A 15,111-nucleotide genomic window follows, 5' to 3' on the forward strand; every position below is an offset into this window, starting at 1 on the left:
GGATGGGAAGTGGCACCAAAGGGTCTAAGGGAGTGACTCTAGCTGAGATTCCTAGCAGTGGGTGATACTGATTCTGAAGTGGCCTCTCCCTGTAGCCTGAGAGAACTCCCAGTGGAAGAATAATGCAACCTGCCTACAAAGCTTTTGACCCAAAATGTGTCCTGCCTACAAATTGTTATCTTTTAGAAGTCTGTTATTTTCTAATGAGCAACAGAAAGAGAATGGATCCAGAAAAAGATGACAAATGGGGGGCATTGAGAGGAGTAGAGAGAGGGAAATTATAACTGGGATATATTGTCTGAAATATAATCTAGTTTCAATTAAATAGAAAGAAGTAGAAATGTTCGGTATCTCAAGAACACCAAAGAACGTCTACCTTTCATTCTTGGACTTGACTTCTCAGATATAAATCCAAGACATATTATGCTATGTCTGAAGAATTTGTGAGTAAATATGTAATATTTCTCACTTGATTTACTTTGACTTCCCAAAATGCCTTTCAAGTCAGAGCAAAATTTTTATTATTTTGCAGTTAATTTATTCTTTTCTGGAGCAACCCTGATTTCACTTTTATTAAATCACTTTTTATAAAATAGATATGAAGTTATTGGTAGCTTCCAGAGAAGTTCTAAAAAGAACACAGAACTCGTGCTTCTGTACTTCGCTGGTTCTCCACAAACCATTTATAACATCAGCCTCCCCCCAACACAGTGCAAAATGATGATCTTTGTTTTCATACCTTTTAGTTTGGTCTCAAAGCTTCTTGTATTTTGTTGTTTTTAATTTATTATTTTTTTTACTTAATCATTTTGCATCCTGCTCACTGCCTCCTCCCGGTGAACCCTTCCCCAAGTCCTTCTATAACCTCCCTTCTCCTCTGAGTGGGTGGGGATCCCCTGGATATCCCCCCACCCTAACACTTCAAGTATCTTCGAGGCTAGTATCTTTCTTTCCCACTGAGACCAGACAAGGCAGCCCAGCTAGTAGAACATATCCCACCTACAGGCAACAGCTTTTGGGATAGCTTCGTTCCAGCTGTTCAGAACCCACATGAAGGCCGGGCTGCACATCTGCTACATAAGAGCAGGGAAAAGCTTCTTAATAGAATGTAAGTTCCCGTTATTTTATTCGACACTCTGTTAAGTAACTTCTGTTCCAGATCGTGCAGAGCTAATAGAAACATAAATTTTGTATTTAATGAAAGAAACATATATTAGGTTGCTGATTTAAATCTCAGAATATAAACACTGTAATTATCCTCTTATCAAATGGGGACTCATGAAATCATCTTTCTAGACCTCTATTTTCTTTACCATAAAACTGGGTCCAACACAGAAACTAACAGGACTAACTTCAGAGTTGAAGCTGAGTTCAAATCCTGCCTTTGCACTCTATATCTGTGTCACCTGACATGTGGCATCTCACAGGTGATTGATCTACTATATCCTCTGTTGTTAAGCTCTGAAAATTTTGTCTTCCAAAATTCTTGTGTAAAAATACTAATTCTTTTGTCAGGCAACAAAGACAAAAAAAAAGAAGAAGAAGAAGAAGAAGAAGAAGAAGAAGAAGAAGAAGAAGAAGAAGAAGAAGAAGAAGAAGAAGAAGAAGAAGAAGAAGAAGAAGAAGAAGAAGAACTTACATAAGTGAAATTAGTTTTCTTCTATAAGAGACCACAAAGGGTTCATTCTCCTTCCAGTACTGGATGCAGATAAAAAACAATGTCCATCTTTAAAGCCATTTACCAATAGTTCTCACCAGACACCAAATTCTCCAGGTTGTTTTGGTCTTTGACTATTCAGCCTACAGAACTCTGGAAAATAAATTTCTATTGTTCGGATGCCACTCGGTCTGTGATGTTTTGCTTCACCCACCCAAATGGACTATAATATATTAGCAGAATAATGACTTTGATGAAAATATTTTACCTCCATTTGTTGAATGTCATCTCAGTGTTTGACAGACATTAAAAATAAATTTTCACACATGTCTATTATAGTTCAAGTAATTTGAAAGCTGCTTTCAGGACAAACTTATTCTGTCAAAATGAGAAAACTAATACCAGTGCCTCAGAGCTGTGAGGAGAATGAACTTTGGTAATTATAAAAGCAGTTTTCAGCCATGTGTGGCAAATAGTAAGGGCTTGATAAAAGAGCTCTCTACACTTCTAGCCTTTTCCTCTCATGAACCATGATACTTGACTTACCTATAGGGAAATACCATAAGATCCAAAAACTTGGAAATATCATTTTCAACCATAAAAATCGTTATAACATCAATGAAGTCAGGGGAATGCAAAGCCAGATACAAAGTGAGTCTCAAGAAAGACTCTTGATTTGTGATACTAACTTTGTAGATTCAAGAACACATACACAGGTGTGGAGCTGATGGAGCCCCTTCATCAGAACTATTTTGTAAGTAGTAAGAATGCTTTACTCGTTCCTGTGGTTTGAATATGTCCTCAATTCAGGTGTTACCACTGAAATGATGTTGAAAAGAAGCCTTAAAGAGGTGACTAGGTCATGGAACATCTTTGCTCAGTAGTGAAATCGAACCCTTATGAAAGGGGCCTGACATCATAGACTAGCTTATCCACTGACTATTCTGCCTTCTGTTATATCAAGACAGAACCTGAAAACCATCGCCACAGTAAGACCATCACCAGACATCTATTGCTGGGCCTTCTTCTTGGGCTTCTAGCCTCCAGAAGTTAAAAAATAAATGTGCGCTCTTTATTGGTTATTCAGTCTATGAAACTGTTTTGTTTAAGTGTGCAAAAGAAAGACAATAAGATAGTTGAAACTTTGAAGGAGCTTTTATTTCAGAAAATAAAGAACAAAAATCTCAATGCTATCAGGACTAGCTTGGTCTCTGTGTTTCTGTTGTCTTTCTTTAGGCAAACTCTCATGGTTTAAAGGCAACTATCAACTCAGTTGACCAAGGCTAGCATTATTATGATCTGCATGCTAACAAAGAATTTGATTAGCCTGCATGTGATATCTTTCCAGATAAGTGAATAAGTTTATTGAATAGCTGATAATGTTGAAGGCACATAATGAAACACACTGATACTGCACTTATAAAAGCAGTTTCAGCCATGTGTGGCAAATAGTAAGGGCTTGATAAAAAAAAAAGGTCTCCACACTTCTAGCCTTTTCTTCTTATAAACCATGGTACTTGATTTACCTATTGGGAAATATAAGATCAAAAAACTTGGAAATACCATCAATTTCAATGATTAAAATCATTATGCCAAATAGGAGCAGCTATCGTATAATCAATGCAATGGCCATTTGAAGGTCTCTGGTACAGTCTTGGGATGATACATTTCAAGGGTAGAAGGCCATGGCCCAGGCACTTTAAATAAACTACATTGACTCCTGTTTTTTTTTATTTTTTTTTTATTAGTTACCAAGTATCCTATATTGGAGTATATGAATCAGGAAGTCAAAGAGTGGTTTCATTAAATCTTTTAGAGAATCTGTGATTCAGTCCAACATCATCATTAGTGTCTATATTTAGGGAGTATCTGATTTCCAAAAATTACGCATTTCCCATTCCCACTTTAAACTCTCCAGGCCAAAGATTCTAGTCTCTGTAGTACATTCTTCTATTAGAAAAAAGGACCAAGCTCCAGTGAAACTTTGAGCCATGCTTTCCACATGGTTCTTTAAGTATTCCATGCCTGGAGACCTGTAGGCCAGGAAAGGAGTCATTAAGTTAGTGAGACTAGGTGTGAACAGCAAGAATATGCCATGGGGACAGAACAGAATATGTTGTGTGCACCAGTAGGCATAAACGCTATCCATGATCTGAGATAGGCATGGAAATCACGGAACAATGGAGATGTGTGTGAACCTAGATTGTAAGGCAGAAGAAGCATACAAGGCTTAGAGCCCTGACCTTGGGCCCCAGGGGCAGAAGGAAGAACTAAACTTTATCATATAAGCCTTCTTCTAAGTTTCCCTAACAGATGAGACTTCCTGAAATCCTGGTGACCCTGATCCAAGAGGGCAACAAGCTTTCTCAGCAGAGAAAATGCTACATCTAAGTCATACCAGTGTGGATCTTGTGCTATGCTACCTGGTTTCCAGTCCACCAGGACTGACACCTGTTTGTTGTCACAGACACTAGAGGAGATCATTGCTGACTTATGTCAGAGGTGACTCTCTTAGGGGATTATCCTTAAAGGAGGAACCACCTCACTCAACATTGACCCTATTTACTGCAGGAACAAGAAGACTCCTGGCTTCAGTTCAGTATGAATGTCTAAAGCTGCCAGAGCTCTCTATGGGCTTCTCTAGAAAGTGCACATTGAATCCTTCTCTCTGCCTGGCTGTGACTGCCTCTTTTTCTTATGGATGATGTTCCTGAGATCATCCCCTAAACTCCTCCTCCATGCAAATGTTCATCTGGGAACCTGCTTTCCAAGGCTCCTTAATGAGACAATAGCTGACATATTTGGAATGCCTCCTATGTGCTGTGTACTTGACACATGATAGCTCACTAAATTGTCATTAAAAAAAAAAATTACCTCCGTATGACGGATACGAACTTTTAGCTTTCAAAAAAATAAATCCTTTTCTGTTAAAGTTAACCAATAGATAATAGACAAAAAGTTTTCCACAACTGCTTGGTATAAACACAGATGAAGATATAGAACAGAAACAAGAGCTAAAATATACCATACAATGTGTATTAGGCATTTAGTATTTCCAACCATTTGCATACTTTAATGTTGGGAGCCAACTTTTAGCAGAAAGCAGCTAGATCAACTTTGCAGCCGTCTGGAACCATATACCCTGACGAAAGACTTGGTTTTCAAAAGCCTATAACAGCTGAAGCACACTCTGATAAGTATATTGTTTATCCCACATAGCTGGTGTTGCTGTTTACTGCCCCCCAGCTGCAAGGCGCACTTGGTAGCCACGCCTGCAAGGCATGCAGTTCACGTGCTGTCCACGTGCTGTCCATGTGCTGTCCACGTGCTGTCCATGTGCTGTCCACGTGCTGTCCACGTGCTATCTACGCCATACATGCTTATAAGGCGCACGTGCTATCCACGCCGGCAAGGCATTGCGGTGCACATGCTGTCCACGCTATAGACGCCTGTAAGGATTACGTCATATCCACAGCTGCAAGGCACATGGTATTCACGTGCCTACAAGGCACGTGGCAAAAGCCTATAAATAGCTCAGAATTCCCTTCAATAAACGAGACTTGATCAGAATCTCTGTCTTGTCTCCATTCTTCGAGTCTCTTCTCCTTTATCCCCACTCTCTCTCTCGCTAGACCCTGACCCTCGGACCTGAGCGGCAGCTTGGGCCAAGACACAGTGGCTGCCAAGCGTGGAGCGGAGCAGGCCGAAACATTTTGGCCCACAAAGCCTGGCAGTACGGGCCGCGACACTTTAAGCCAATTTTTCCAAACTACAAAGATTTCTTACTAAATGATCACAGAGGTTGATGTCCATCCTCTAGTGCCAGGATGGTTTATTATTTAAAAATTTTAAAATGTAATAACGTTGCAAAAAGCCATTCAGTCATCTCACTTTTTAATAATGAGGCACATAAATTAACAGTTATTTTAAGAGATTACAACTCATAAGTGAGAAACCTGGAATTTAAGTAGATAGAACTACTAAATTATTTCCTGTGCATCTCAAGATCTAGATGTTTATGTGAAATGCTTTAGAAGAATATTAGAAATGGGGAGAGTAAGTAAAGATGTTTTCTCCATCCATTGTTTTTTGTCTCATATGCCACCTTACCCTCAGTTATGAAAATGGTGTTTATCAGCATCAGGGTAGCTCTATTATTTCTTATAATAACCTGATATGGCTAGTTTATCCTTCCAAAAGATGGCTTTTTATTTAAAGGATCCCAATTCAGTAGTATACTAAAGCACACAGAATATGTGTATATATGTATAAATATATAGAGTGCTACATTTTTGTTTCATAAAGTACTTTTATCTTATAATAAAATTATAATAAACAGTCTTGAGAAAAATAAAACTAAAAACATTGGTCAAAATTCAGTGCAGGTACTGATAACTGAAGGCAAACCCTGGCCACTCTCCACCTTATAATAATTTATAGAATTCAATACATAGCTCAATAAAATCTTTCTTTTTATCTAGTTACCATGCTTTCTAATCTCTCATCACCAAGGCATACATATAAAGATAGTAGCTTTAAAGTTTAGTTTTATTTCTTTTTCTCCTTGAGAAGCCAAGGAACCATCAGGTCAATCAATTCATCTATCGACTGTTTTCTAAAAATCAATAAAAGGAACATTTGCTTGAATGCAGCTTAGAAAATTCATTAAGTCTAGAATCTAACATAAATTTTGGTGTACTCTGATGAGCATAGACTGGATTTTGTTCTTGATCCATGTTTGTGAGACATATAACTTTCTTTAGTCAGTTCACCATTTCAGCAGCAGCACAACTTGTTGTTAATCTTCATTGTCAAATATCAAAATTTGGAAGAACTCAGAAGACACACCTCTGGGTGTGCTTGAAGGATGTTTTCAGGATGCAAGAAACCGGAGATGGAAGAAACATTCCACAAGCCACAGTTTCTGAATGAATATAAAGGGGGAAAAAAGAGAAATTGAGTTGAAAAAAAGCATTTGTCTCTCTGTACTTGCAGGATGTAGACACGAAGACAATGCATCTCAAACCACCCATGCACACTTTTTCCACTATGATGGACTCTGCCCTTTCAAACCATAAACCCAAATAAATCTGTTCCTCATAAATGGCCTTTTATGAGATACTTGCTGAGAACTCTGAGAAATAACCTAATACAGTGATTCTTATTGATAAGACATATTGATAAATCTCTGCTCACAGAGCACCTCACCCTTTGTGAAATATATTTCTTTCCTACTATTATTCAAATACATATCTTACAATTAAAATACATACATAAAGCTTATCAAATTTTCCCTAAAGTTTATATCTTTTAGACAACTTATAACTTAGTCAAGAAACCTGAAAGAAGAGTGGAAAGATGTTGTCTGGTTAAAAGAGAAGATGTAAATAATGACTATCAACTATCTAAATTTCTTTTCTGACTTATTTCAGTTATAATAGCATTTCCCAGATGCATCCATGTTGTTGGACTGAGGAGAGGAGAAGAGAGGAGAGGAGAGGAGAGGAGAGGAGAGGAGAGGAGAGGAGAGGAGAGGAGAGGAGAGGAGAGGAGAGGAGAGGAGAGGAGAGGAGAGGAGAGGAGAGGAGAGGAGAGGAGGTAGTAGAGGGAGAGGCAGAGTGAGGAAGAGAGAGAGACAGAGAGGAGGGAGAGAGCAGAAAATGAGAAAGGAGAAATAAGAGATAGTTCATTGGCAGTCTAATCCCAGAACAGGAGCAGTCAGGATGTGAGGTAAGATACTTAGGAACTGAAAATTTTCTTTCTATGAGAAGATAGACTAAAGTAAGTCAAGGGAAAAGGCCAAAGATCCACCCTGGAACCAAGAATCTAATAACACTTATCAGTTATAATCTTGCTAAGAATTCACTGACCCACTTCAAAGGGGTCATGAAAGGTACAGACTGAGAATGTTCTCTAGACTTTGAGGGATGCTGAAGGAGAATGACAAAAGTTAGCCCTTCAACCCTGAAATCTCTTGATATCACAATTGACAGATCTGTCTCAAACCTAAAAAGCCAAAGTCTGATGGACAGGAGTCATCAGACTGTGGAAAACATGAGGCTGTCATGAAGAACAAATAAATGCCTGACAGCTACTGAGAGATGGACTGAGAAAAACCACTCCAGCTCCTTTCTCTGCTCACCCAAGTGTCACCCACCTACAATCACCATCAAAGGTCAGGATTGATTTTGTTCACAGAAACCAATCAATCCCACAGCAGAACAGAGGTCAGGTGGAGGAATGACAGACTATCCTGCGGACAACAGGTGTGGATGCATACACAAACAAGTAGGGGCTTACGCTACTAGGACTTAATAACATCACTGAAACTCTGTCTCAGATGCCCTTCTGCAAAGGATATCGTGTCTGTTAGGGTTTCGGACTCCAAAAGACTATCAATTATAGGATGCAATCTATTGGCAAAGAGTTTCTTACTTATTACAGTTAAGTGAGAACAACTGTTTCTGATCATTTTTTTATTACCTTAATGTTATATGTCTCCCTACACAATGTTTATGAGTATTACAAAATTTATGAGATGGCCATGGTGTGGTCTTGTGGAAGACATGATATAGAGAACACTTGTCTAGGGTTCATCTATATCCTTGTAAAAACAGGAGAGTTCCAGAGAGAAATTACCTTTGACCTTGATGAAGATGCTGGAGCTATGAAGTCAGGGACCATGAAGGACCTGGAGTTTTTCTAATTCAGTCTCAATAGAAGCCACTTTTCTTCCCAAAGAATACCAGGAACATGTAGAAATACCTTGATAAGTCTCATACCTGCACTGTCTTCTCACCACCCCAGAAACTGGCTAAAAGGTGACTTCTACAGACATTTTGTCACCACATATATTTTTTCCTCTTCAAATGATCCTTTTTTCCCAACACATCAATAGATGAACATTTTAGCCCAAAAGATTAAGAATAAAAGATTTATTGTCCCTGCTGAAATCTTAACAGATATTACCCCTGGGAAATCATGAAGCAAGGAAACATCTTGTATTGCAGTATCACAGTCGCTGCCTGGTGCTCTTCTGTGCTTTCTGCTCCCATCTCTAGTTGTTTCTGCCAGAGGACTATTGTCTCATGTGATCCTTTCTAAAGGAGTGATGTGGAGTGCATTCATTCTGAAGTGATGTTCAAGTTGTTCATCTGACATTTCTCATTCGGTGACCACAGAAGTTATTTCCTCAGGTGTTGTGTTTCTTTTGTTAATCCCTGAAAGGACATTCAATACTGTATAAAGAGATCCACAGCAAAATCTGTAGAACTTCAAAGACCAGCCAGAAGTCCTGAACAATTGTCATTCATTCAGGACTCACTGTTGTTTCTACAATATGCCAAACACAGCTCTGCTCTCAGGATGTAGAGAGGTATGTCACAGGTTTAATCTACCATGAGAGACACACAGGTATAGATCATTGGTGTATGCTATTGTCAAGAGAAATTTGCAAACAGTGCTAGCACCCACCTATTTTCAATGCCCTTTGCCTTTCTCAATTCTAATTACAATAACAATGAATTGGGGAAAAAATAACCTTGATTTTCAAAATGTCTATGCCCACAGGTCTGTGCAATACACAAATGATATAAAGGCAGAGTTCACAGGATGATCACTGTTCTCTGTGTATCTTTCTAGAATACAGAACCAGCACATTGCCTCTTTGTCCTTTCCCATGTCTTCTCAAGTCAAAAAGCACACCAGCATGCACACAACTTCCCTTAACTGATCACAGTGCAATTAAAGAGTTAAAAATAATAATATTCTTAATAAGGCCACTGAAGAACCCATGGTGTGGTCCCTTCACCTAACTTTAGTTGTATAAGACAAACTGAGATCAATTTAAGTCATTTTGAACCAATACAGATTATGATAGAAAAATGTTCCATGTCCTAAAAACACAAGAGAGAAAGCAAAGGAGGTATTCATTAAAAGTATCAGCATTTAGAATTTTGGCATCTTGCATGTAGAAGGAAAGAGGCTTCAGTAGAGTCTACACTGCGGGGGACTGTGCTCAGTGAGCTTGCAGCCCACTGAGTTGCTACAGTGGATTTGCATCCATTCAGACATGACAAGTTTATCTCTCTGTGCTTCATTTTCTTCTTCTCTCGGGGACGAAACAAGAAAACTATTGTGCCAACTTCATGACATGGTCATGATAGAAAGGTTCCTCACTGGTAATGATGTTAAAACAGGGATAGGTATGTCCTGAAACAAGTGCATGGAAGAGCAGAGACAGGACAGCTGTCCCACTAGCACACCCCCAAAGGCTTCAGCTGAACACTGCATTCCAGCTGCCTTTTATTAACTTTCTAGATAGATCTCTGTTATCAGTTAATTCGCTTGGCTTTAAGAAGAGTGGATTAAAAGATGTCTTTGCTTGAGACTTAATATACAGGTTGAGGATTTCTGTCCCTATCAGATATGACGACAGATGGATGCCTGAATAGACTGCATGGTCATTTTGGTGACTAATATCACCCCATCTTCTGTCACCTGCATCCTTCTGTCAGGTTACTGGATCGATCCCTTTCTGTTCAGTTGTTTAATTCACACTAGCGAAGGGGTTGCTAGCCCACTCAGATATGTCACCTCCTTCTGAGACTACCCTACTAATATGACCCTATATAAAAAAGTACCTGGGAATTTGGTTTTATTCAGAGATGCTGAAGCCAACAAACTAGGAGATAACTACAATACATCTGTACAGTTCTATGAGTAGAGTTTAGACACCATGTGCAGTAGATGCTTTTATATACCAACATGATTTACTGAAGTATGCACAATTTGTGATGTGTTTATGATGGAAACTATTAGCATTCACAACAATGAGCTATTGGGTAAATAACCCTCTCCGTGTGAAGGCTTCATTTAAAGCTTTTGCAGACAGACAAACTGATGGTTGATTGATAGATAGATAGATAGATAGATAGATAGATAGATAGATGCAGATAGATGATAGTTTGCAATATATTATGCTTTCCTGAATTACTTTGACTGATATGCCATACAGACTAAAAATCATATCATGCAAGGCCACAGAGGAAGCACCAGGCCCAGAGGGGGAGCAAAAGTAGCAAAGCGAACAGCTGGATATGAGTATTATGTATTTTAATTTAAAGATGATTAAACAGTAAGTCATTTAGGTTCAGTTTTAATTCACGTAATTTTGTAGGCTCTGGTCTGAAACAGTGGTCCCTAGTGATATGGTGCATGGCGCTGGAAATATTGGAGCAGAAGAACATTGTCTCATGCCTTATGAAAGGCTGCTAGAGGAGCTGGTTCACCGACTGATGTCCAGATTAGTTAGTTGGATTAACTAGCATGTGATCTCAGGCAAGTTGTTTACTAGCAAATAGCTAGTCCTGAGAAGGATGATGTCTCCTCAAGGTCAATGAGACCCCAAGATGTTAAAATATCAAAAAACAGAAAACATGATTTAGGTTGTGGGGTTTTGTTGAATATGTTTTTTCTCTTATGTTTATGTACATGCTGCATGCATATATGTATGTGTATTTGCATGTGTGTGGGTGCAGATATATGTGCAGGTATGCATGTATGTGTGTACATGTGGAACATGAAGTTGCCAGGTACTTGAGCTCTCCAATGTGAGCTAATCCACCCAGTCAGCTTACTTCAGAGATCCTCTGTCTTCACCTTCCAGTCACTGGAATCACAGTTGGGAGGCCACACCCAATGTGTACCTGGCTTCTGGAAACCCCTACTCTGCTTTCCATGCTTGTGTGGCATGTACTTTAATCATTGAGCCTTTTCCCCCGTGCTGATTAAGGTATTTCGATTGTGCCTATTTTTAATTTTCTTCTATGTCATGATTATCTATTTCTAATAGGCCATGCACTATTAAAATATGTTTTATTAAATATAAAATTATTCAAGTATTCCAATGCTTTTAACTAGATTCTTTTGGAGTTCTATTTTCCAGGTAATTGCTGTGATTTTTCCATTCTCCCTGACTCATGAGGAAGAGTTAGTCAAGTCTTTGAATAGATGCTTTCTGGTTTATACTTAAGCTAAATTAATCATAGTGCCTACACAGTCACTACAATTAGTCTAATATATGTAATTATTTTGTATCATGCCACTACATATTCAAATAGTGATTATCTCATTTCCTACAAATAACAGCATATTTTAAGTCATATTTTAGAGGAAAAATGAAGATAATCCTGAGATATTCTACTTTTCCAATAAAGCATTATTTTCACTTTCTGCAAATGTAAATATACTCTGTAATGGGAAATATCTCCACCCTATGTATTTATCATTCCCCAAAACTAACTCAAGGCTGGTAAAGGTAGAAGCTCAATAAATATTTTTAAAACAGTAAGTAATATAAAAATTAATGTTAATTATTGAAACTCATAAATATGAGTATTTTCCCCATATGAATAAATTTCTGAATAATTCTGCTATTCAATTAAACCATTAGTGTTTATATCTCCATTTCCTATGGTTATAGAAAGATATATTTTTAAAAGCTACATTTACTATATTTTTTATTCCAGCATTGGGGTTGGAGGCAGGCAACCAAGGGATCAACTGGCCATCCACTCTATCCAAAACGATGAGCTCCAGGGGGAGACCCTGTCTCAAACCAAAAGCTGGAGAAACAACTCAGGTAGCTTTGATATCTGGCTTCTGATGTGACAACATGGGTAAACATATCTGTATAAATGCATACATCCAAAAGACAAAAAAAGAAAGGAAAGAAAAATAAAAACAAAGGAAAGTAGGAACAGAGACAGCCAGGCCTCAGCCTTGGCACGAGTCAGCAGGAGAGACCAGCAGGAACACCAGGAGAAGTTCTCAGCTGTGCCTCTCTCAGGGAAGGGAAGATCAGCGAAGACTGGAAACCCAAGCATTGCACAGCTAGCTCTGTAAGCAAGCTGTGCTCTGTCTCCATCACTCTGTCGAGTCCTATTTATACCCTCCAAACATCACGTGTCTTCCACGTGTCTTGCCTCAGCAAGAGTCTTGCCTCAACATGTGTCTTCTCTCAACACCTGCGTCCATTCAGCCTGAGTCCAAGGAGTCCAGACAAATGGAGCTAAACGATGCAATGTGGACCTATATATGCATGTTGTTAGCAAAGAATCCTTCATCACATGTTTGCTTTACCAGAACATCCTGTCTCCTGTGTCTGCTTCAGTGAAACATTCCTTCAAGAGCCGGCCTTAATCTTTCACCCATGTCCACATCAGGAAAACACTCATTCACATGTTTGCCCCAGCAAAACACTATCCAACACAAGGGACTTTCCAAAGAACCCGTAAGTTTCCACTTCAGTTAATGATAATTATCAATAATATAGAATCTAGAATTAAAGGAGAGCAGGTGTCTGGACATAGCTTCAGGATGTTATATTATTCGTGTGAACTAAAATGTGAAGACCTACCCATGGTAGGTTTCACCATTCATTCCCAAGGTGGATTGGGAAGCTGAGCATCAGGATGCATTTGTCTGCTTCTGCTTCTGCTTCTGGACCATGGATGCAATGGGACCAGATCCTTCAAACTCCTGCTGCTGTGACTTCCCAAGCATGATAAGCAGTAACCCGAATGTTGGAGCCAGAATAAGTATCTTCTCCCAGAAGTTGATTTTGTCAAGGTATTTGAAGACAATAACTGAAAAAAAATTAAAATGAAGTGATTAAAATTTGAAGCTCATCATTGGGTGACTCATTATGATATCCCACTTGTAAATGTAGTTTCAAAGATGGAATAAACATCTAAAATTATACCACATAATTCATTTATTCTTGCAAAAACAACAAAAAAATGGTTACGTACTCAAGGTGAAGCATTCAACAAATGCTTGAATTTGATCAGTATGAAACAAATATATGTCCTGCAACTTCAGACTGTGGCCCATAAATGTGCATAATTGTGTGTTAACTAAAAATAAAAGTAAATTTTCAATAAAGTGAAAGAATGTGATGATTAATCTTCACTGTCAATATGACCAATAAAGACACATTTATGGGCATATCTGTGAGAGTATTTCAAGAGAGCTTAAACTAAGGAAAAAAGATCCTCTCTGAACATGGCATGAGCTAGAGCCCTGGAGTGAATAAAAATGGTAAAAAAAAAAAAAAATGCAGAAAAATATGTGAGTAGTAGCACTGGGCTCCCTTTTCTCTTGGACAGCAGGTGAAGTACAAGCCACGGTGATCCCCCCAAACTGTGAGCCAAACTAAACCCTTCCTTCTCCACTTAAATCGCTTTATGTGGGGTATCTGATCACATGAGAAATGAAACTAATATAAAGAGAAAGATTTTTTTCTCTCTCAATTAAATAGCCTCCAAAATGACAGCCAGGACAGAGGCTCAAGTTCTAGCTGGCTGCTCTACTCAGCCCATTGTTTGAAGGAAGCTTGTTGGAATTACCACTGCCACAATGGAATTTCTGAGTTCAAAATCCTGGGAGTCATTGACATAATTGTTTAGGTCTTTTGTGTCACCACTCAGTCTTTCTCACCTTGAGGGATTCCATTAGCTTCTTTCTACCCTACAGCTCTTTTGGAAAATAATCTAATAAACGAGATTGCTTTCAGAGAGTCCTATAGTGATAAATGATGGGAGACTGGCTTTCCTGTAATGACAGTCCTGTTCTGTGGCATTTGCCAATTTCTGTGATATAAATAGTCCCACCCTGAGCAATTCTGAGGGTAGATATCTTTAATAAAGGGATAAAATATTCCTGGAAAATACCAATCACTGACTAAATAATGGCCGAAGCTTCATTTATTACCCTCTGCAAGTTGTGTGCATTCACAAGAGCAGTGATGTGCACAGTTGCTACTGCAAGAAGCATCACACCACCCAGAAGATCTAATCTGAAGATTAAATACACCTGTCTGAACATATTTTACTGATAATCTCCATGGTGCCCAAATCCAGCACACTAAGCAATCAGCTACACTGGAAATCCAGTGCTAAGGCTTTTTTTCTCTAGCAATAGCAGGCATATTCTGAAGAATTCATCTGTGCCCAAAGACTATATAAAGCAAATGTAGGAAGGTAGTATGTTCTCTGAGTTTTTGAAGTAGTTGTGTCTACTCGGAATCACTCAATTCTTTAAGTCTAATTTTGAATTATTTAATCATGCCTCCTAACTAAATTCATTGAAAGTTGCTGGGTACCACTCAAGGGGAGTTTTATCCTGAAAGAAACACTCTTTAGACTTGGAAATACAGTATTATCAGTCTCACATTGTGAAATAGATTAGTGATGAGGCTCTATTCTTTTGCACTGTTTTCTCATTTTAAAAGGTTTGTTTATTATAGTTGATGTGTATCTGTGTCCTCAGAGACCACAGAGGGAGGGGGTCAAATCCTCTGGAACTGAAGTCCCAGGCAGTTGTGAGCTGCCTGATGTGAGCGCTCAGAACCAAACACAGGCTAGATACAATAGCAACAGTAACCGTCAAGC

At 38.7% G+C, this 15,111-nt stretch overlaps 1 long non-coding RNA gene across 1 annotated transcript; it reads right to left on the bottom strand.

Moving 5' to 3' along the window:
* Positions 1-6,188: 6,188 nt before the first annotated feature.
* Positions 6,189-13,305, bottom strand: LOC143443109 (uncharacterized). The gene is made up of 3 exons (XR_013111848.1): positions 13,077-13,305; positions 8,627-8,877; positions 6,189-6,581 (listed from the first exon to the last, which is right to left on the bottom strand). It is a non-coding gene; the product is annotated as an uncharacterized LOC143443109 (long non-coding RNA).
* Positions 13,306-15,111: the final 1,806 nt, after the last annotated feature.

The sequence above is a fragment of the Arvicanthis niloticus genome, chromosome 7, assembly GCF_011762505.2.
Source record: "Arvicanthis niloticus isolate mArvNil1 chromosome 7, mArvNil1.pat.X, whole genome shotgun sequence".
Taxonomy (NCBI): domain Eukaryota; kingdom Metazoa; phylum Chordata; class Mammalia; order Rodentia; family Muridae; genus Arvicanthis; species Arvicanthis niloticus.